We start from the raw sequence: 23,507 nt of genomic DNA, 5'->3' as shown, positions 1-23,507 counted from the left end.
TTGTGATGTGTATCACATTCATGTTTAATCAATAATAAAATTGTTTTCTTTTCCTTCTACCTTTGTAGCAAGGTTTTCTGGGTTGGGAGGAGATTGTGTTTTTAATTATGTTTTCCCAATAGGTAGAGAGAAGGTAACTAACTTGTCAATGACATCTTGCTGCTGAGTGGCAAGGTTCAGATTGTGAGCTCAAGAAGCCCATGTATCTACCCATCTCACTATCTTGCTGTTGTTTTACCAGAAACAACTTATGGTTGCTAACTGTTCCTTAATGGAGGCTTCTCTATGCACTGTTCTATGACCAGTAAGGCCTCATATCTAACCATTTAGAGCAGTGTTCCTCAACCTTAGGAATATTGACATTTTAGGCCATGTAACTCTGTGACGTGGGAGTTGTCCTGTGCATGGTAGGATGTTTAGCAGCATCTCTGGCCTCTACCCACTAGATGCCAGTAGCACACCCAGTTGTGACAATCAAACATGTCTCCAGACATTGACAAATATTTAGGAAGGACAGGGCAAAATCACCCCAGGTTGAGAATCACTCCTTTAGTTGAAGAAGTAAGAAACACACACACACACACACACACACACACACCATTGCTTGGCAAGGAGCAAGGACAAAGAGGAACCACAGACGGGAGAAAGGCATTGACTTTCACAGAAGGGCTGAGGGCCAACTGTCTGGTAGTTGAAGCTGCAGCTTTCTAAATCTTGATTTTGCAGAAACAGGTAGAGACCAGGGTTGGGTTAGCTTTGGCCTCATTATTCTTTCATCCTATTCTTTTTTTCTGGTTGTGTTGAAGAAGTGCCAGAGAATAGCAAGTCACAACAAAAGTCATTCTCCTTACCAAAGATTTGGGCAGCTCAAGTTTGTCCTGTATTTCCCTACTTTGATGAAATTTAAATTGTTAAATCCCCTAAAGCAGGGGTCTCCAGCCCCCGGGCCTCGGACTGGTGCCAGTACCATGGCCTGTTAGGAACCAGGCCACACAGCAGGAGGTGAGCGACGGTCGAGCAATCAAAGCTTCATCTGCCGCTCCCCATGGCTCCCCATCGCTTGCATTACCGCCTGAACCATCCCACCATCTCCCCTGTGCATGGAAAAGTTGTCTTCCACGAAACCAGTCCCTGGTGCCAATAAGGTTGGGGACCACTGCCCTAAAGGATCTTTGTTGGTGGGGGGATTCGTGAGTTGGGTCAAGGACTACACTTTAGACTTTATCCAACTGCAAACCACAGCATGAAGGTGACTTCATCCTGGAAAATTCTCAACCTAAAGCCTAGGAAGAATTAAATAAAAGAGTTTAAAAACAAGATTATTTCCTGCTGTGTTCAAAATCGTGTGTCTTTCCTGTTACTAACAAGAAACTTACACACACACCCGCACATATATCTCTTGGGGCAAGATAACTTATGAACTGAAAACCAACCCAATGCACTTTCACCTCTTTGCCTGAACACTCTATACTTTAAATACACTTCAGAACTATTGCTGTCTTTGTTCCGTGGCCATTTCCTTCCAAACTGTATAAAGGACTATTCCTTTCAAGCAGTCAGCAAATAATATGTATCAAAGATCTGCTATCTTGCCCATACTTTAGGAAAGACAAAGAATCATAAGATCCAGTCTCTCCACTCTCAAAGTAGGGCACTGCTGTGAGAAACTGGTTGTGTATCCGAGGTGGGAAAGCATTTGCAAAATTTTCCAATCCAGGAGCTCTTCTGTTCACAAGCAGGTCAAGTTTCAAAAGTTTATTCATTTATTCTTTTGTTTATAAGTAAAAGGAGGCCAAAAGGTGGTTAATATTGTCTTGCTTCATTTTTTTTTTGTTTTTGTTTTTGTTTTTGTTTTTGCGGTACACGGGCCTCTCACTGTTGTGGCCTCTCCCGCTGCGGAGCACAGGCTCTGGATGCGCAGGCCCAGCGGCCACGGCTCATGGGCCCAGCCGCTCCAAGGCATGTGAGATCTTCCCGGACCGGGGCACGAACCCGTGTCCCCTGCATCGTCAGGTGGACTCCCAACCACTGTGCCACCAGGGAAGCCCTGTCTTGCTTCTTGATGTATTTCCACCAAATAGAATGGAGAATGATTTTGTTCATGTTTTAGAATTTGATACTCTTTTCCTCTCTACTTGGATATGTTGTCATTGTGTTAAGCATCTTTTTTCTAAAATAAAGCAACTTTAACTAAAATGAAGATCTACTGAGGAAAATTATATCTCACTTGATGAGATTTCCAATGTTCTATGAAACCTCTTAGCAACTATGTTTTGATGTTATACAAATCTTAACAGGCATTAAATTTATGAAAACCTCAGTCACATTTTCACCATGCTAAAGCCTGGAGTTATTGAATTCACATTCTATGCTTCTCTAAATTTACCTCGGGCTATTTTGTGCCTAGCCTCCTGGCTGGGTGGCCGGGTAGATCTGTTTTATTTCTGCCACCACAAGCCTAATGCTGAGTCTTTACACAGGTCCCTCCAGTACTTTCCATTAGGTGCTGCCAAGGTCAAAGGCTGCCTTCGAAGTCTCAAACACAGGAATCAAAGGCAACTTCTAACCTTGGGAAAATCCCTGCTAGACTGATTATGACATCATGGACAACAACACAAGAGGAGGCTGACCTGACCTCTCTATCTCTCAAAACCCAAGTTCCTGGTGGTCATTATATAATCTAGGGGAGAAAAAACTATTCCTTTACCCTCTTAGGTTCTTTTTCTGCAGGCTGTGAATTAAAATGACTGAAGGAAACCAAAATACGTAACCCTAAAATATGCCACTTGGGCATATTGATTATTTTGGATTATAGGCAGTTAAGAAACAGCTGGTACAAGAAGGACACTCTGATCCTCCTTTTTCTTCCTGAAAGCTGGAGATAAAACTCCCTTGTGAAAGGTGCCCTCCCTGTGTCAGAAAAAAGGAAGACATTCTTATCACCCACCAGAGGTGGGGAGTTGGGGGCTAAGAAATCTATACAAACAAACCTTGTTTTACTAACTCTTTTTTTTCCTAGAAACTTCTTCACCATTTACTACCCCCAACCCAAACCCCTGTGTTGTGTGAATTCTTCACAAATGTATTGTTTCTTTGTCTAAAAAGTATAAAAGCGTCCCGCTTTTGTCACTTAGGGGCTTCATTCTCTTGAGAAATCTTCCATGTACATGTAAAAATTTAACCCAATGTGTATGCTTTTCTCCTGCTAATACGTCTTATCACAGTTTGATTCTTAGGCACAGTCGGAGACCCAACAAACTAGAGGAGAATTTTACCTCCCCTACAAGACAAAAGACAGAAGAAATGCATACAAATTTATTTGATGTTAACATTTTTATGTGACATAGAGGTGGGGGAAAGACTTTATAGGAAAGAAATTTTTAAAAAACCCAAGACTTGGGAGCTTATATACCATCTTAACAAGGGACAACAAATTGTTAAGAAATGACTAGGCAAAGGAAAGGAGTTTAGGCCTCTAGGGATGTTAATTATGTGAAGTGACTAGGAAATACACTAGGGAAAATAATGGAATTTTGGGAGCCAGGGCACACCAGCCAAAAATATGCCCCAGTGGCATATTGATTATCTAGAACAGAAGTTACTTAAGAAATGTCCAGTGCAATATGGACGTTCTGACCTCCTTTCTGTCCCACTGAAAACAGGAACTAAACCTCTCATGTGAAAGGTGCAGTCCCTGCATCTGGAGGTAGAAGGACACCCTGATCACCAGAGAGAGGGAATTCAGGCCGAGAAGCCTGTAAAACAAACCTTGTTACTTCTTTACCAGCCCAAGCCCAAACCCTGTTTAGATTCTCACTAATTGAGCACCCAAAGCCTAAGTTTTTTGTCCTGTCAATTCCTTACCAATTTATTGTTTCTTTGTCTAAAAAGTATAAAATATGTCTGCTTTGTCCACTTCTTAGGTCCCTTTTCTATGAGAAAGTTAAAGTTTGTTTCTTTTTCTCCTGTTCATATGTCCTGTGCAATTTCATCATTAGTGCAGCCACAAGAACTCAAGATGGGTAGGGGGAAATTTCCCCTCCCCAATGCAAGAGAAAGGTTATTTTCAAAAGGTCTGTTTGTTCAGACTCATCTGAACATCAACTCCCCTTCTCCAGTGATAAGAAGTTTCTCTTCTTCCTGGTACTGGGAGGGCACCTTTCTCATGGGAAATTTACGCCTGGCTTTTGGGCAGAAGGAGAAGGGCAGAGAGGCCTTCCTGAACCTGCTGTATGTCAATTGCCTTCAGCTCAAAATAATCAATATGCCAAAGTGACATATTTGAGGGTGGCATGTCCCGATCCCCTTCAATGGGCTCCAGGATTTTCTTGCTGGATCGTCATTTACTTGCCCCGGCAGCGGGCAGGGCTGGATGTTTGAGTGGTTTTCAGGATATTCTCAGGGATGGCCCCTGGGTGTAGCTGGGAGGTCCTCCACCTCTTGCTTCATTTGCTGTGTTTTAGTGAAGGAAATGGCATTGGATCTTAGGCATGAACTCAAGGGCTGACCTTCACATTTGCTATATTGGCCCACCCGATACATTTATTTCCATTTCCTCAGTCCTTTGTTCTCTCTAGTACTGATTACCGAGGCGTGCACAGATGGATCATTTTTCACAGGTGGCATGATTCACTCTTTGCCCTTTATAATATCTGTCCAGCAATTCGTCCAATTTTGCCTGCAATGCTTGCCATGGTCTCACAATTTTCAGCTTACTATCTGTACTTATGTTTTTGTCAGAGTGACACATTTCTTCTAAGATAATGATCCTAAAACATCTTTGCAACCAAACCTCATCCGACAGAAAAATATAATGGCAAACCTGACTGTGCATGCCCGTTGAGAGTATCTTTTGGTGCTGGCACAGTTGAAGTGCCTCCTCTCTGGAAGAGTTTTATTCTAAGTTTATAAATTATTTAGTAGACAGGGCTTCTGTGGTATCAGTTTGGAGTCAGTTACACCAAGAATTCATTGCTTATCTTCTCCTTGTCTCTTAGAAGACAGTGGGGTGTAACTCAACAAGGACGGACTAGGAACCACAGTCCTTCCCACACCCCATAGCTCATTTGTTCTTGGACCCAGGTCTCTGCACCTCAATTTGGTCACCTTTGAAACGAGAGGGTAAACTAGATTATTTGAATTTTGCATTCCAATGCTTAGATTCTATAAATGCTATTCAAGGCTGTGCATTTCTGTTCATCCAAAAAACTTTTATTGTGTGCAGGTATACGGTGCTAGGTGTATTATGCAAAGAGGAATCAGAAAAGTTGCCACTGTTAACAGTTAATAGAGAGTTAATAGTCTAACAGAAGACGTAAGTGCATAAATAATAACACACAATTTATAAAATGATAGACATCTCTAGAAAGGAACAGAGAAAACAACTTCTACTTCAAGTTGGTCGTCCATTTTTGGAGAGCCAGTTAAGATGCTACCCCTCAGTCAGATTGCTTGTATAAGTAAGATTAAGGGCAAGGTAGACAGCGATTTAATACTTTTTGTTTTTGTGTATGTGAGAATTTTTATGATTATAAAAGTAATGCATGAGAAAATGGGCAAGGGACTTGAACAGACATTCACAGAAGGCTAGTCAACATATGCAAAGGGGCTTCAGCCCATTAGAAAACAGGGAAATGCAACTAACCATCCTGAGAAACCACTACACACCCACCCAAAAGGGCTAAGATGATACCACGTGTTCACCGAAATGGGCAACAATGAGAACTCTCATAAGCCGCTGGTGAGTGTGTAAATTCATACAATCACTCTGGGACACTCTGGGACATTACTACTAAAGCAACCAACCCTCTCCACACTGCAGGACATAGATATTCTACTTCTAGGTTCTACCCCAGCAGAAAAGTGTGCACTTGTGAATGAAAAGACATGGAAAAAGAATGTTCATAGCAGCGTTTTTCATCACAGCTGCACTGTCCATCAGCAGTACAGCAGGTAGGTACATTTTGGAAGATTCATAACTATAAATACTATGGTACTTTTCTGTACAGTCCCTTTTGTCCATATGTAATACTAAAGATACACCCTCTGTGCCCTTCCGTTAAAAATGTAATAACACAAGCATTGCTTCCTAAGATAAAAAGTTATTTGTGAACATTTTAATGGTCACACGGTAGTTGACCGTATTCTTGTGACCATGATAATTAACATGCACTGTGTGCCAAGCACTGTGTTCAGTACTTCGTTTTCTCTATCCAGCCTGATCCCAGAGTGCTGTGCTTCAGCACAATCATTGTTTCATGTCATCACCTACGGCTGAAGTCCAGGCAATCTGCTTCTGCCCAAAGCCCCAGCCTCTGAGGCTGCTGGTCCGCTAGTCCTCAAAGCGTCCTTTTATCTCCTTACCAAACCATTAGCAAGCAGGGCCACAACCTCAGACCCACTGGCCTAGCCAATTCCATCTACCAGAGCAATGCTAGTACTTGGAACAAAGTGGACATGGTACCACACTTGCTGCTGGTATGGCTGTCCTCCAGTTTATCTATTCCTTTCTGGAAATTTCAACCTTATCATCTCACTCTTACTCTCACAAGTCTGCCTCAAAAATTTGACTGAAGACAGGAGATTAAGAACCCTGACAATGTACTTCCATAATCTTCCTATTCTTTTTTTCCTTCCCACTATCACCCAGGCAGGAAGGAGCTTGACATTCCCTCTTGACTTGACATTCCGTCGTCTCGGCTGGAGCTCCTCTTCCTTAAGGCAGTAAAACCACATGGTCTAAGAGAGACCGATGGGAATCTCTTCTCTGCCATGGAAGGAACTCTATGGTCTGAGTCCTCCAGACTTAGCCCTTGATATGGGACCAGAAGACAATACCAGCAATTGGTAAATATCCCAAACAAAAATATATTGCTCTACTATCCAAAAATTTATCTTTGTCTTACAATTACTATTTTTAGTGTAGAGTGAATGCCTGCCTCACGTCTCTCCTGAACTGTATTTATGGGGTTTTTTTTGTTGTTGTTCTTGTTGTTTTTTTGCAGTACGCGGGCCTCTCACTGTTGTGGCCTCTCCCGTTGCGGAGCACAGGCTCCGGACGCACAGGCTCAGCGGCCACGGCTCACGAGCCCAGCCACTCTGCGGCATGTGTGATCTTCCCGGACCGGGGCACAAACCCGTGTCCCCTGCATCGTCAGGCGGACTCTCAACCACTGCACCACCAGGGAAGCCCTATGTATTTTTTTTCATCACCACATTTACAGGCCAGAAAGAGAGAGAAAGAAAAAAAAAAAAGAAAGAGAGAAGAAAAGAAGTAAAAGAATCTTCAGTTACTTTAATTTGCACATTTTAAATTTCTAACATTGAAATATTTTTCATTTGTTAACAATTTTTATTTATATTTCTATGCAATGTTATATCCTTTATTCATTGCCTTATATGGAATTTTTTCTCATAGATCTTTATGACCATTTACTTCTAAAAATTAAGCACAATAACATTTTGTTTGTCATATTAGCTGAAGATACATTTCCCAATTTTTTCACCTTTTAATTTGATTTATATAGTTGGTTTCTGGTAGTTTAAAACCTTATATTATCAAATTGATGGGTTTTCTGTTTTCCATTGCCTTTAAACTTGAAAAGTCCTTCCACATTCAAAGACCCAATAAATATTTACCTTCATTTTCGAAAATGTTTATGGTCTGATATTCTCATAACTAAAGCTTTAAGTGAAGTTAAAAATCTAATATGAGTACAATTACTCTTTAAGTAAGATACATTTCTGAGTTGGAAACTGGTTTTTTATTGACTCTCTACAATGTACCACACATTTTATATACACCTGCATTTACTCTACCCCCAAATGCTTGCAGACGGACATTACTGTTTTCCCTTTCAAAGATGATACAACTCAAGATGAGAAAGGTCAAACACAAACTTGCTCAGACAGTGATCGGTGCAACTAGATTTAAACCCAGCTGGGACTACCCATGAGATATGACTGGCTCTGAAGACCATGCTATACGTTGTGGACAGTGTAGTCAAGCATTTAAAAAACCAGCTCATGGCTGCTAGTGTTTAAACTTAACTGATTTCTCCAAGTTTCAGCTTCCAAATTCACAATTCCCCCCAAAATAATTTAAATTGAAGTGAAGGGAACGATTGTGCTACATTTCCTGAAAAAATGATGACGTTTTACTCTTCTTTTGGTCTCCAGTCCCACTCCTAAACAATTTTATTAAAAAGCAAAAGCGGGCTTCCCTGGTGGCACAGTGGTTGAGAGTCTGCCTGCCGATGCAGGGGACATGGGTTCGTGCCCCGTTCCGGGAAGATCTCACATGCCGCGCAGTGGCTTGGGCCCATAAGCCATGGCCGCTGAGCCTGCGCGTCCGGAGCCTGTGCTCCGCAACGGGAGAGGCCCCAACAGTGAGAGGCCCGCGTACCGCAAATAAGAAAAAAAAAGAAAAAAAGCAACAACAAAAAATGTCCTGAACCATTTTTCCTATCTAGCTATAACATTGCACTAAAGTCTGCGCTAGTACTGCCCAATAGAATTTTCTCTGATGATGTACATCTTCTGTATCTGCCCAATACAGTACTGTGCCACTGGGCACATGTGGCTATTGAACACTTCAAAGTGTGGCTGCTGTAACTGCTGAACTAAATTTTTAATTTACTTTAATGAAAATTAGTTTAAGTTTAAGGAGTCACTGGCTACTAAGTGGCTAGTGTATGGACAGAACAGGTCTATAGATTAAGTCCTTGTGATTAAGTATCAAAGACTTTCAAATACCAAATTTTAAACCTAAAATTTCTTCCCTTATGTTAGTCCATTGTAAGCAAAATAATTGTAGTTTAGCATCTGGTTCACTTTACCAGAATGGAATTAGTAGTCACATCCACCAGTAGAATGTCAGTAAGAGCTTCCTCATGGGCTGCTATTTCTAAAAAAGAAAATGCATAGACTCAATAGCACATGCATGATTTATGTTAAAACTGCTCACAGTGGGCCATGCCAAGTGGGAAGAATAACAGTGTCCATCATCCCTGAATCCTTACTCTAACCTGCCCATATCTTCCCCATCGCTATCCAAATCTTCCTGAAATCCTTAATAAAAATGGTAGCTGACATCAGAAATATTGAAGGCCTAGAGAGAGACTCCGATTCCTCTTTGAATATTCACCAGTAGCTTCACTGCTTCCAGAAAACAAAGGTCATAAAAACCCAAAATAAGGGTGAAAAAAACAAAAGACTGAGAGTACAAGAAGTCAGCAGAAAAAATACACTTTTCTGAATTGGACTGGTTACCAAGAGTCTCAATTCAAACTAAATGAGGTCTTTTCCACACCTTGGCAATCGTAAATAATGCTGCTATGAACACTGGGATACATGTATTTTTTCCAATTAGTGTTTTGGGTTTTTTTTTTTTTTGATATATAGCCAGGAGTGGAATTGCTGGATCATATGGTAGTTCTATTTTTTAGTTTTTTGAGAAACCTCCATACTGCTTTCCACAGTGGCTGCACCAACTTACATTCTTACCAAAAGTATACGAGGGTTCCCTTTTCTCTACATCCTGGCCAACATTTGTTGTTTGTGGTCTTTTTGATGATGGTCATTCTGACAGGTGTGAGGTGATACCTCATTGTGGTTTTGATTTGCATTTCCCTGATGATTAGCAACGTTGAGCATCTTTTCATGTGCCTGTTGGCCATCTGCACTTCCTCTTTGAAAAAATGTCTATTCAGTTCTTCTGCCCGTTTTTTAAGTGGGTTATTTGGTTTTTTGATGTTGAGTTGTTTATATATGTTGGATATTAATTTCTATGGGTCAAATCATTTGCAAATATTTTCTCTCATTCAGTAGATTGTCTTTTTGTTTTATCATTGGTTCTTTGCTGTGCAGAAGCTTTTAAGTTTCATTAGGTCCCATTTGTTTATTTTTGCTTTTGTTTCCATTACTCTAGGAGACAGATCCAAAAAAACATTGCTGAAATTTATGTCAAAGAGTGTTCTGACTACGTTTTCCTCTAGAAGCTTTTTAGTATCTGATGTTACATTTAAGTTTTTAATCCATTTTGAATTTATTTTTTGTATATGATATTAGAGAATGTTCTAATTTCATTCTTTTGCATGTGTCTGTCCAGTTTTCCCAGCACCACTTATTGAAGAGACTGTCTTTTCTCCATTGTATATTCTTGCCTCCTTCCTCATAGATTAATTGACCATAAGTGGATGGGTTTATTTCTGGGCTCTCTATCCTGCTCCATTGACCTGTGTATCTTTTTTGTGTCCATCAACAGATACATGGATAAAGAAGATGGGGTATATATATATATACAGTGGAACACTAAGCCATAAAAAAGGAGGATATTTTGCCATTTGCAGGAATATGGATGGACTTGGAGGGCATTATGCTAAGTGAAATGTCAGACAGAGAAAGACAAATACTGTATGATATCATTTATATGTGGAATCTAAAAAGTACCACAAACTAGTGAATGTAACAAAAAAGAAGCAGACTCACAGATATAGAGAATAAACTAGTGGTTACCAATGAGGAGGAGGGGAGGAGCAACATAGGAGTGAAGGAGTGACAGGTACAAACTGTTGGGTATAAGATAGGCTCGAGGATGTATTGTACAGCATGGGGAATATAGCCAATATTTTGTAATAACTGTAAATGGAATGTAACCTTTAAAAACTGTATAAAAAATAAGAAGTAAAAAAATTGATGTAGCGATTAAAAACTAAATAAATAAAATAAAGTATATATGAAAAAAAAAAGTCGATGAGGTCCCTCTTTGCAATGCATCCCACCCTTCCCTTCAGGATTGGACCTCCGGGGACTTGCTCTTTCATTGCAAATGGCCAACCAAACGTTTCCATCCTGCTGCTGCACCAGAGCCTTTTAGGTTTGGCTCTGGTCCCTGAAAGTAAAAAGTATTTCTGTCTGGTTCCCAGAGTATCCACCTCTGGCTTCGAACTGTGGTGCCCTGTTCTGAACAAAGTCCTACTTCACTCCTTTTCCAAGGTTTTCCACTGTTTGTGACCCCTAAAATTCTCCCTTTATTCCTATTCCATCAATCTTTACACTGGATGGTTTACCCATAGAGTTTTCAGCAACCAGTTTTTAAAAACGTAGTCTACTTCTCCTGTGTTTGGAATGAAGTAGCTACTGAACAAATATTTTGTGAATGACTCATAACCCGGGAACATGTAAGCTGCTGAATGAATGATCAAGCCCCTCCCAGCCAGGGAATTGATGTCACCATCACCCATTTCAGGGTAGTGTCACAACTACTAAAATACCTTAAATATCTGTGACAGGAATAAAATTTTTGAGGCATTAAGTCAATACTTCTTGTTTCTGGTGATTCATTTTCCCTAACTGTTCTGGAAGTTGCTACCCATTGGACCCAGAGCCAGAATTGGATGAGAACAAGAGCCATCACTGCACTTTGTTTAAAAATGAGGTCTTGGGCTTCCCTGGTGGTGCAGTGGTTGAGAGTCCGCCTGCCGATGCAGGGGAACGCGGGTTCGTGCCCCGGTCCGGGAAGATCCCACATGCCGCGGAGCGGCTGGGCCCGTGAGCCATGGCCGCTGAGCCTGCGCGTCTGGAGCCTGTGCTCCGCAACGGGAGAGGCCACAACAGTGAGAGGCCCGCATACCGCAGAAAAAAAAAAAAAAAATGAGGTCTTAAAATATTATAGTTAGACAAAAGTCTAAAAACAAACACTCCTGTTTTGCAAAAGCTGAGTCTTGCTGAGAAAAAAAAAAAAAGGTTAAAAAGGAAATGTGTGTGGTCTGATGAGCTGGATGTCAGAGGACTGGTTCTGGGGAAGAAGGGAGAGACAGGCAGTTCTTAGTCCCAAGAAGGGATTAATCGCTAAGCCCCCATGACAGCCTTCCTGGGCTGCAGAAAGGAGCTGATTGAGGGGTAGGGGAGAAGGGCCAGGGCCAGACCTGGGGTAGGGAGAATCAGAGAGGTTTGGGGGGAATCTGTGAACACAGTGTGAACAGGGAAACTAGCCAGCTTCTCATAGATTTCCAGTCATCCTGCCCTGGGGGAATGGACCTGGGGCCACCCCAGCCCCCAGGAGTATCACACACTGCAGTGTGGTACTAAGATGGCAAAGAGAGGATGGGACTGGGGAGAAGGAGGATATAGGTACCAAGGGAACCATCTGACTGGATGAGGCTTGGAGACAGAGTGCAGAATCGACAGACCCATGGAGACCATGTGAGCGGCCCACTGGACATCAGCAAGGGACGTCAGCACGATATCCAAGGTGCATGGGGCTGATCACCCCTCTATGAACAGCAAAGCCTGGGGAGCCGGCTGCTCCGCAGAACCCTGTGGGCTGCAGGGGGCAACCTAGGGACCAGAAGTCCTCCCCCCTTTACCTGGCACACAGTTCTCTAGTCTAGAACAAGAAAAGAGAGAGAAATTCTTGAGAGGGGAGAAACTGCCCTGTATGAGGGTTTGAACTTTGAATGGACCCAATATTTACCCCAAAGAACTTTTTAGCCTGGAAAGTATGGAAATTGTCATCACTGCAAACAGGGGTTCCAAGTAAGATGAGCTCAGTGAAGGAAAATAAAGATGCATTTCTTCATTTTTTAATTTATGCATATCTGATTCATGGTGTGTGAGTTTTGACCCCACTACAAATACATCGCTATTTTTTTAACTATCAGTATATGTATTGAAATCTTTTTTTTTAGTCTAAATTAAGAAATCAAACTTTACTAGTATTTAATACGGAAATTGACAATAGTGCACGTATTTTGTGATCAGAGTACATGATCACAGTGTGTAGAAACCAACTTCCTCAGAGACTATTTTTCCAACAAGATTAGGAGGAAAAAAAATGCTTCCTACTCCTCATATTAGAAGCCATGATTACCAGATTGCATCTTAACTCTAGAAAACTAACTCATTCAATACACAGTGGTTTCTTACTATGTACCATGCAATGTGCAAGCTCTGTAAGTCCAAACTTAAAATGTAATATTCATTTGGGACTTGGTGAACATAATATCCTCACTGCCAGAGAAAATGGAAAAATCCTCAGAAAGATGATACCTGCATTAATTATAAAAATAAAACACAAATGTCTTCACCTTGCTTCTAACAAGACCCCAAACTAAGCTTAGGCGTGTACTCACTGGTCACCAACGTGTTGTGACTTCATATACAGTTAGTACCACCACCTCCAACTCTTCTTCATTACCTATGAATGGATGTTTACAGAGAGTATCGTGTCATTTGCATACAATGACAATTTTACCTCTTCCCTTCCAATTTGGATACCTTTTATTCCATTTCTTGTCTGATTGTGTGGCTAGGACTTCAATATCATGTTGAATGGAACTGGTGAGAGTGGACATCCTTGTCTTATTCCAGATGAACGGATGTTTAAATTACCACTTTAGTCCTTAAAATTAAGCAGTATCTCTACAAGCAAAATTATTCCTAAAGTCATAATATATCACTGTGTGATATATTCACTGTGTGAATCACAGTTTACACTGTGATTCACATTATTTCACTTAATGTGGTGGCAGGTAGGGCATTTATTACATCCATTCTACAGATGAAGAAACAGGCTTCACTGTTCAACTGTCTTTCCGAACCAGGACTAACCCAGACCTTCAGACTCTCATACCTGCAACCACCCTTCTACTCAAATATCTACCTTGGCTACCACCATTCCTGGGATAACTGATTTGATCTTTGCCACTTATTTAAAGTGGGCTCTGTCTGCTTTAATGTGGAGTATAGTTCCATATCCTCACTTTGCACAAATACTCCCCCGACCAACATTGTCCACACTGATCTCACCTTCCTCTCAATGCCCACAGCATGTCTGTTCTCTTGACATAGCCATTTCATAATCTATCATACTCTCCCTTGAAAGAACTCTTTTTCTAGTACTCACCCTTCAATATGTTTACATCTTGTAGTCCTCAACTAGATGGAGCTCCTCAAAGCTCTTTTCCTCTCCAGCCTTCTCATACTCCCTTGCAGAGTACTTGGCACACCACAGGACCACGTATATTTGCAGATTCGTTGATAGGTTGAAAGAGTTCTCTTCCTTTCCTTTGAAAGGAAAAGGGTCCCAGAAGGTCCCTGAACCCCTGGGACAAGAGAAGAACTCCAAAAAACAGGCAACCACTCTGAAAGGGAATATGTCTTGCTTCACAATTTTTCTTATGACCATCCTTGCTGAGACCCCAGCAATTAATTTTTATTTAATTCAGTCCAGTGAAGATTGGGTGATTTCATTCTGCCGACAAGAATGCTGTTCTGTATTTGATGACTAAAACATATATGCGTAGCTTGCAAATATTATAGTAATGTCTTTATATAAAATCAATGCATTCCCAGGGTACTCCTGTGCCTTGCAAAGAACTATCAAATGTAATTGGGCTTTCTGACCTTGTGACACAGCCCATCAGCCACAAAGTACCTCCTTTGTTTCCTTTTCTTAAAAAGTACATTCAATCTGCTCTGGACTTTCCCGTCTGTCAGTGCAGCTTGAGGTGACTTCCTGCCATGTCAGCCGACCGTGAGTCACGTCACCGCTGCACGTTAGCAAGGCTGCTTCTGCATCTTCAGCAACTAGGGAAAGAGAAGGATGGACGTGAGCTATCAGACACCCCGTCCCAGGGAGACCGCTTTTCTCCATGTTCATTTAAACCTCACGGTTATAAGCTTTGCCCCTCTATCTCCTGACTTTGTGATGATGCTTCAAAAGACAGGAAAACCAGTTTCCTCCTTTCCAGAATGAAAGTGACCTTTTAAAAAAATCCACCTCTGTAGTGAGTGAATCATTTATCTGAGCAACCCCTTTCTCCGAGGGGGTCCTTCCTTTGAGCCACACTTCAGGGATGTCTTCAGTGTAGTAAATGGCAATGACAGAAGTGCTAGTTCTGGGATTCAATGTGATGTAAGTAGAATTTAAAAGAAATTTCAAAATCACAGGAAAGGAACTATGAGGATAGATAGGGTGGATGTGAAATACAAAGAAAACTTCCTGGATTGGGGAAGCCATTGGAGCAAAATCATGAAGAAGTTGGGGGCTCAAGAATAAGCAAACTCTAGGAAGTTGGAGGAGTCTGGAGTCCACTTTTGCCTTCTGCAAATATCTTGCATGTTATTTAGCTACTTGGGAGTTTAAAATCCTTATTCAAAGATGATAAGGGAGCAGTGACACTAACCTATCTCATCTGATGCTTTTGAAAAAAGCCAACAAACTACTACTGTGGTGCACTCAGCAGACGTAAGTAAATTAGAAATGCTTTTTTCCCTATTAGGCCAGTGACACAACAATCCAGTTACACTGTCATCACCTCTGATTTATCCAGAGATATGGCTCATTAGCAGTGTCAGGGTATTGCCTTGGATTTGTGTTTGTTAGATTTTGTTTTTTCCCCCTTTTCCAGGGATTGTTGGCACGAAAATGATTGGGGGAAAAAACAGGTGAATTAAAGGTAGGAGTAGAAGAGTGAACTTATGCTCTCATTTATGATCCTAGCAAAAGGTATGTTTGTTGAGGGGTGGGGAGGAACTGGTCAGCCAAAACCCTCTTGAGACTTAAAGTAGGGAGGGTCACTGACCCTGACATAGTGAAGTTGAGAAAAGGTCTATACGCTTCTCACGGTAGAATGCCCCATCAGCATTCTACTCGTTTCAGTATCACTAACGATTAAATTACCTGTAACCATTCTAACCAAAGCACCACCAGCTCAACTATTGATATATGTGTAATAGAAACAGATGGCAAGCTTTCATTCTTGGTTTTTTTCTATGTCATCTCAATTTGAAACTTTCTTGCCCATTTACTGGACCATACATCTGATCATATAGCTTGATACTGATTTCATTAAAAAAATGTGTCACTTTTTTTTAATTGAAGAAAATCAGGCTAATGCCCATCAAAGGAATAGGTGATGATTAATGGAAATTGGCTATAAATTACAATGTTTTAAAAAGGTAGAAGTCTATTTTCTTCATATAAAAGTCTGAAGGTAGAAACCTTGGTCTGGTATGGCAGATTTGATCCCCAAATGTGTCAGGGACCCAGGTTCCTTCAGCATTTTTCTTCTGCTGTCCCAAAGCTATGGTCCTAAAGTTCTGGTCCAAGACTTATATTACATCTGACTTATATTAGCAGCAAGGGAAAGTAATGAAGACTAAGTGGCTTGGGTGCATATGCCATTAGTCTGTAAAGAGGGTTCCCAGAAGCTACCACCCACATGGCACTACCCTTTATATCCCATTAGTCAGAAGTTCAGCACTTGGACACACCTAGCTGCAAGGGAGGCTAACAAATGCTGTTTCTTTCTGCGTAGGCATGGACCCAGCCAAAAGCCCATCACCGATGAAAGTTACTTACTGAAGGTAATTTCCTATCTCAGCCACAGAACCAAAGGACGTGATATATCACTTAGGTTCTACATACCTCCATGTAATATGCTAGTAAAGTCATCAGCACTGGTATAAAAGTTTGAAGACAAAAATAATAATTCACACTCATTACAGCTATTTGTAGACCATTTGAGGATTCCAGACAGACATAGCCATCTATTAGCTCTATAACATCATGTGTACATCTAACTACTTCTTTACCCTAACCTTTTGGGATTAACGATACTAATGATTCATGCTGATGAAATAAATGTAGCCATCAGCATCTTAGATCAGCACCTTTAAGCCCAAAGAGAAAAGCATGTATGCAGATCAGGGTTATATCTTTAGAGCATTCATTGAAGTTAATTCTTGGCATCCTGTTTTGGAGAAATTCGGATCTGTACTTATATGTATGCTTATATATCTTGTTTAAATTAAAAATTTCACTTTTCTGTATTCCTTCCCATAAGGTCTAGTGATATATGGGCACTCCTCAAATGTCCTTTTCATAAAAGTTAAGAAATTTCAGTAATACAGATTTGGTAGCTAGTACTACTGAAATAAATTGGAAAGTTCAAAATTTTATTAAGAAGCCTTACCAATTATTTAGTGTGAACTGCTCTAAGAATACCCACTGGCTCTCACTTAGAAATACCCTAAAACCTCTGTCATGGGGTTTGGACATCTCAGTTGTTTCTGAATTACCAATGGCAACCTGCTGATCATTCTCTAGGGCTGGACCTGTCATTCCTAAACAGGAAATGAATAATGACATCGTCAACTAAACTTGAAGTGGAATCTTAAGGAAACAGTTTACCACTCTTTCAATTAAAATGAAACAGTTTACCACTCTTTCAATTAAAATGAAACTACCTTTTTAAGATAGCATTTTCTGTAGAAAATTTTTATAGGTCCTTAAATATGACTAAACCCCCAAACCAGGGAAAGGCTAAAATTCTGTCCTGACTCAAAGACAGAATTCCACTACCAGAGTCACCTACCACACTTCAGCAGCACCCTGGATTTTCCTGAAAGGATCCCCAGCCAAGGATTGGGCAGGTTTAGCCATGTGCTTTTACGAAACCAGCTGATGACACAGTCACAAAGACTATAGCTCAAAGGTTGTGGATTGGGCTGATGCCAACCCTGGTAAGATGCCTTCCATTCAATACAAAGAACTGTAAGCTCTTTAGATATCAAGACACTCCTTTAGTTCAAACATCTATGTTGTCTGCTCATGGTAAAACACCACTTTCAGCTCTAGCGTTTTTACGAAGGGTATTTAGTCCGCTTTGGCTCAATTCTGGCCTTTCTTGGTATTTATGGAAAACACATGTTCATTTTCAGCTGCATCTGCTCATTTTCTTTTAATTCTTCTTATCTCTCTGGATTGCTTCTAAATCAAGAATCATTCTCAAAATCACAGCACAGAAGTCAGCCTAAAGCAGCCGTCATCTAGAGGAGCCTAAGAATCTTAGACTTAAACCATGTTAGAGGTAGAAAGGCATTTAAAGATCACCTAGTCCAAACTCAGTTCAAAGGAGTGAGGGTGCCCATATCAGTGCTCACAAGCAGAAGTGCAATCAGACCTGGACCCCAGGAATTTTCAATTCAACTAACTTTGACCCAGTAATTACACTTCTAGGAATCTAGTCTACAGATACCCTGAAATATATACAAAGATATTCATATACAACCACGCTCATCCTATTAATAAGAGGAAGCATACCAGTAAAAAGATGATCATGCAAAGTGATGGGCTATGTATAGGTGAAGGAAACACAGAAAGAGTGAGAGAACGCCCAGGAGCCTGATTCCACAGTGGTTACTTCTAAGGAATAGGATTGGCTGACCAGTAGGGGAGGAAGAGGGCCATTCACATTTTATTTTATATACTCCTGTTAAACATTTTTTAAATGAAACTAGTAAGGGGTAAAAGGAGCACAGGTGTGACTCCCTGACTCTCAAATGACCATCCTCTCATTAAAAGTATCAGTGTTAACATTTTCCCACCTTACTAAAGGTGTTTACCAGTTTGCCCCTTTCCCAGTATCCAGATAATGTAAGTGTATACAACATTCTTTACTGTTGGCTAATGCTAGAAATGTGATTTTTCAAAAACATTCAGTATGATAGAAAATGATCCTTTTTCCCCACCAACATTCCTTACAGCCTGTGGAGGCCATGTGGGTGATGGTATGTAGTTTTGATAAAACAGGGCTCTTTCCTCCCTCACTGTGACACTCCATCAATGAACTGGTTATGAACTTTTGCTAGAGTGTTTCTTTCTCTGAACCTGCACATGGGGATGAGTCCTGGCCATGATAATATTAATATTGTAATTCAAGTTTTCTCCGGGTTTACCCAACTGCACAGATAACAAGAACAACCCCAACTCAAGTTTCCCTGGTTCTTTCCGTAGCTTGGGGACAGTAGACCTTCAACCTCCTGCAAGATAATTTTCAAATATTTCTGAAGGTCCCTAGAAAAGTATCTTCCATGTGCTGCTGAGTAAGATCCCTCCACCAAGCTAGTCTAAGGGGTCTTCCAGCCTTTTGATGGCCATCACTGTCCCCTGCTTGGCACTTCCAGCTACTTTTGCAGCCGAGGCCCTGGAAATCAGAGATGTTCAAGCTGCTTGGCATTTTCTTTTAGGTTAGAGGTGTGCTTCCTCTCACCCCCCACCACTCATGCCCAGCCCCAGTGGCAGTACTCAGCCATGTGGCTTCTGCCCCAGTATATTATAGAATTATTAGTGATTCAGAATTTCACTTTCCCTTTGTAGTTCCCCTCCTGTTCAAAGGACTCCAGCTTTCATTCTTAAATACGTACTGATAGCCTGCTCTGTGCAGACACGTATAATATGTACAATGATGGATAAAACAGCCAAGGACCCAGCTAGCATGGAATTTTTATTCTCTTCATGGAGAAAGATAATGAACAGTGAAATAAAAACAAGTAAATATACAAACTACAATTGGAGATAGGTGCTGTGAAGGAAACAGAGAAATAAGGAAGGAACTATTTTGGTAGGATGGTCGGAAAAGGCCTCAGAAGTAGTGATGGTTTATATAACAACTAAGACATTGAAATGCCTGGTTTGGAAAAAGGGAGGTGAGGAGATGGGGGAGAGAGGAGAAATAGGAACAGAAGGAGGAGGAGGGACGAACATTTTTAATTATTAGGAACCAGGAACATTCTAAAAACTTTACATACATTATATCTTTTAATCCTAACACAATCCTACGAACTAGGACGACCTTTAGCCCTGCCTCACAGATGAGTCAAATGAAGTGTGGAAAGGGTAAGTAAGTGGAAAGGCAGAACTTGAACACAGGCAGTCTAAGACCCTAAGGAAGGAAAGACTTTGAGTTATTTCAGTAACTTACAAGCCATTGTGGCTGAAGCAGACAGCAGAAAAGGGAAATCAGCACACAATGGAGTTGGCAAGGCAGGCAGGGACTAGACCATGCATGAGTAAGTAGTCGTATTTCATCCTTGGAGTTATTCATGGTTAACGTTACTCCAAAGGAACAGTGCTGTACTGCGGAGCCAGCTGTAGTCATGAAAATAATGATTATTTATATTCTTTTTGTAAGCAGAAGTATTAGAAAATGAGACTGCCTTTCTTTTGTTGTGAATAAGACATGAGACTTAATATCCCAGAGAATTATGATCCAGCAATCCCACTACGGGGCATATACCCAGAGAAAACCATAATTCAAAAAGACACATGCACCCCATTGTTCATTGCAGCACTATTTACAATAGCCAGGTCATGGAAGCAACCTAAATGCCCATCAACAGATGAATGGGTAAAGAAGATGTGGCACATATATACAACAGAATATTACTCAGCCATAAAAAGGAATGAAATTGGGTCATTTGTAGAGATGTGGATGGACCTAGAGACTGTCATACAGAGTGAAGTAAGTCAGAAAGAGAAAAACAAATATCGTATATTAACGCATATATGTGGAACCTAGAAAAATGGTACAGATGAGCTGGTTTGCAGGGCAGAAATTGAGACACAGATGTAGAGAACAAACGTATGGACACCAAAGGGGGAAAGGGGCGGGGGTGGTGGTGGTGGTGGTGTGATGAACTGGGTTATTGGGATTGACATGTATACACTGATGTGTGTAAAATTGATGACTAATAAGAACCTGCTGTATAAAAAAATGAATTAAATAAAATTCAAAAATTAAAAAAAAAATTAGGCCAATGAATGATCCTACAATGGCCTCTAAGTGCTCAAGTGAAAGAAAGAGTCACACGTCTCACTTTAAATCAAAAGCTAGAAATGATTAAGCTTAGTGAGGAAGGCGTGTCAAAATCTAAGATAGGCTGAAAGCTAGGCCTCTTGTGTCAGTTAGCCAAGTTGTGAATGCAAAGGAAAGTTACTGAGGAAATTAAAAGTGCTACTCCAGGGAACACCTGAATGATAAGAAAGCAAAATAACCTTAGTGCCAAGATGGAGGAAGTTTTAGTGGTCTGGACAGAAGACCAAACCAGCTACAACATTCCCTTAAGCCAAAGCTAATGCAGAGCAAGGGCCTCATTCTCCTCAATTCTGTGAAGGCTGATAGAGGTAAGGAAACTGCAGGAGAAGAGTTTGAAGCTAGTAGAGGTTGGCTCATGAAGTTTAAGGAAAAAAGCCGTCTTCATAATATAAAAGCGCAACGTGAAGCAGCAAGTACTGATGTAGAAGCTACACCAAATTATCCTGAAGGTCTAGTTAAGATAATTAATGAAGGTGGCTACACTAAACAACGGATTTTCAATGAAGATAAAGCAGCCTTATATTGGAAGAAGCAGCCATCTAAGACTTTCATAGCTAGAAAGTAGAAGTCAATGCCTGACTTCAAAGCTTCAAAGGACAGGTTGACTCTCTTGTCAGGGATTAATGCAGCTGGTGACTATAAGTTGAAACCAATGCTCATTTACCATTATAAAAATTCTAGGACCCTTATTATGCTAAATCTACTCTCGCTGTGTTCTATAAAAGGAAGAGCAAAGCCTGGATGACAGCACATCTGCTTACAACATAGATTACTAAATATTTTAAGCCTGCTGTTGAGAACTACTGCTCAGAAGATTCCTTTCAAAATAATACTGCTCGTTGACAATGCACCTTGCCATGCAAGAGTTCTGATGGAGATGTACGAGATTAATGTTGCTTTCATACCTGCTAACACAACATCCATTCTGCAGTCCATGGATCAAAGAGTAATTTTGACTTTCAAGTCTTATGATTTAAGAAATATATTTTGTAAGGCTAAAGCGGCCACAGATAGTGATTTCTCTGATGGATCTGAGCAAAGTAAACTGAAAACCCTACGTTTCCTTCCCTGTATTCCTGTTCATGGCCACTGACACCAGTATCTATGTCCTAGTAAACCAAGTTGGAAATCTTGACGTTAGTATAGATTCTTCACTGTCCTTGTGTACTCAAGTACTCACTACTGCCTTTAGATTACGTGTGTAAATACCTCTTCCCTCTTTGGCATTACTACTTTCGTCAGGTACTGAAGTTGTGCAAAAGCATCCTAGTATGTCTTCCTGCCTCTAGTCTCACGACTGTTGTTTCTCAGACTATCCTGTAGTCAGAGTAAATAAAAACACAAATTTGAAAGAAAAAAAAAGATGCTGGAAGAATGAATTACACTTTTCTGGCACATATGTTGACCTTATATATAACTTAGGAAATTGTACCATCCCCCAGTGCTTACCTGTAGCAATTCATCCCCTGTGTCACAGAATTATGGGTGACAAAATTAAAGAGCATTCTACTTGGGGTTGAATCCTGAGTTAATAACCACAGAGATGAGGAAGGGCAAGAAGAGGAGCCAGTTGTCAGAGTGAGCTGGTCCTCTGCTGACAGCCAAGAGTTCTGCCTTGATGGGATCAGCTCTGAGTACCACCCTTACTCATGGCCACAGGCTACAACGTGGATCTTCTCTCTGTGCTACCTAACTTGGTCAATAAGTCCTGAAGATGAAGAAGTACCAGTGTCTGGTGCACCCAGTGCAGAATAAGAATGAAAAGGGGTGAAGTGACTGCTTTTCTTAAAACTCCAGTAAGTTACATCACTGGAAAGAATGAAAAGGCAACTGTTTTTTTAATCCTAAGGTCAGCTTTTTGTTTACTTGCTCTCCTGGATCCTTTTAGAGGATTCCTCCACCTCCTAGGAAAACACAAATTGCTCCCCCCCCAAAGAAAAATTGAGAAGATGTACTCAATCTAATCACATAAGCTTGAGTCTAACCTCAGCTCTAGTCACATAAACTAGGAAGAACAGACAGGGGGTTTCCCAAATTCTGTTTGCTTGTAATGATAAGCCCTTATTGGTTAGCGTGTTCTTCCTTCTTGTTGAAGAGTGTGGACATCCAAACTCCAGAGCCCCCTCTCCAGCAGCCCCACAGTTTCTGTTTGGGGATCCACGTGATTCCTAAAAGGCTAATTCCATCTTGGTGGGAAGGAAGGCACATGTGTGCTGGGCTAAGCCATCAGCACACCTATCCCCCAGTCACCATGACCGTGACTGAGCCAGTTCATTCAGAGGGACTCTCAGGACTTTTGCTAGGAATGCGAGATGAAGCCTCCATGTCCCTCCTGCTGTATTTGAATTAGAAACCCTGGAGCTAGAGTCATCTGGGGACCACAAGAGGAGCCTGACTTAGGATAGGGTCACTGCTAACAAAAACAAAGTAGACAGAGAAAAGAGTGAAGAGCTAGGTTCTGGATGACATCATTGAGACAAAGGACCCCACCCCAGCAGAAAACTGGACTTTTCAGGGATGCGAGTTGATTACATTCAGTTCAACAAAAATTTATTGAGTGACTGCTTACGCACTTAGAATACATGAAACCGACAAGAATCACTGTCCTTATTCAGGAGACAAGCAATAGACAATAAACATAACAAGTAAACTGGTAGTGTGTTAGAGGGTGATAAACGCTGTGGGAAAAGGAAATGAAGAGCAAGGTAAGGGGGTGGAGAATGAGGGATGGGGGTTGGGGACGGGGTCTCCGTGATTTAAGCTGGAATGAGATGGGTCTCTTTGTTACTTGCTGTCTATTACTTGCAAATAAACACCTGAGGACATTTTAAATACTTGCAAAGC

The 23,507-nt window shown here is 41.0% G+C and overlaps 1 long non-coding RNA gene across 1 annotated transcript in view; it reads right to left on the bottom strand.

The window, feature by feature from the left end:
- Positions 1–12,767: 12,767 nt before the first annotated feature.
- Positions 12,768–23,507, bottom strand: part of LOC112409182 (uncharacterized) — a 15,046-nt gene continuing 4,306 nt past the window's right edge. The window contains exons 2-3 of the long non-coding RNA XR_003005114.1: positions 13,907–14,589; positions 12,768–13,198 (exon numbers count right to left, since the gene is read on the bottom strand). This is a non-coding gene — a long non-coding RNA (uncharacterized LOC112409182). The remainder of the gene's footprint in view (positions 13,199–13,906; positions 14,590–23,507) is intronic.

Source organism: Neophocaena asiaeorientalis, unplaced genomic scaffold (genome assembly GCF_003031525.2).
Source record: "Neophocaena asiaeorientalis asiaeorientalis breed wild unplaced genomic scaffold, Neophocaena_asiaeorientalis_V1.1 scaffold5, whole genome shotgun sequence".
Classification (NCBI taxonomy): Eukaryota; Metazoa; Chordata; class Mammalia; order Artiodactyla; family Phocoenidae; genus Neophocaena; species Neophocaena asiaeorientalis.
This window is presented reverse-complemented; position numbering and strand designations above follow the sequence as displayed.